Consider the following 883-nt stretch of genomic DNA (forward strand, 5'->3'; position numbering starts at 1 on the left):
CTCTAAATGACAACCCATAGGAAACAAATTTGTTTCACTCTAAATGTCAGTTCATAGGAAAGACATTTTCTTCTACCTTCTTTTCCTCACTCTAAATGTTAACCCATAGGAAAGACATTTGTGTCACTAGGAAAAAATTAGAGGGAGCTAAAATTTCACATCATCTCATAAAATATAAAGAGTGTACCATTGAGATTGCACTCATGCTATACGAATATATGAATCTACATGTCACTTAATCTAGTCTTTGCATTGAACATTGCACCTATTATGTGACACTTTATCCCTTAAAGAATCCAATACTTGAACATTTTTTATATGACACACTCATAATGTTGAGATGGTTATCCTCCAACGTATGAGATATTCATCTCCTTTCACACTTATATGGAATATGCCTACTAGGCCAATTTTTCCATTTGAATTAGCTCATCCATTGAAACATGCACATCTCCTTCAACTAAATAGGCCTTCAAGAAATGTAGGGTGAAGCCTAACCTTGTAAGGAAGATGGAGTTTATAAGGCAACACAATGATTTGCAAAGTCGATAACACCACTTAGGTAGCTTATAATTATTTCTAGATGTGATAGATCATGAAGCCTTTAAGACCTTCACCTAAGCCTTATCCCCAACTTATCTTGGTTACAGTTTGGATATGAATAATGTATTTTCTCTATCTTGAGCGCTCTTTAAGGAAATCTTCAAGGCTTAGGTGAAGGTCTTGAGCACTCTTCAAGGAAATCTCAAGCATCCCCACTTGAGAACTTACGAAATCATTCATCCTTTCTAGCTTACTAGCTCTTTGTCTCAATGAGAGAAGTGCTATTGCTAAGCATTGAGCTTTATTAATCACCTAGAATTATTGACTATGTTGAGTGTTC

Source organism: Cibotium barometz, chromosome 8 (assembly GCF_041138505.1).
Source record: "Cibotium barometz isolate CiBa-2024 chromosome 8, ASM4113850v1, whole genome shotgun sequence".
NCBI lineage: Eukaryota > Viridiplantae > Streptophyta > Polypodiopsida > Cyatheales > Cibotiaceae > Cibotium > Cibotium barometz.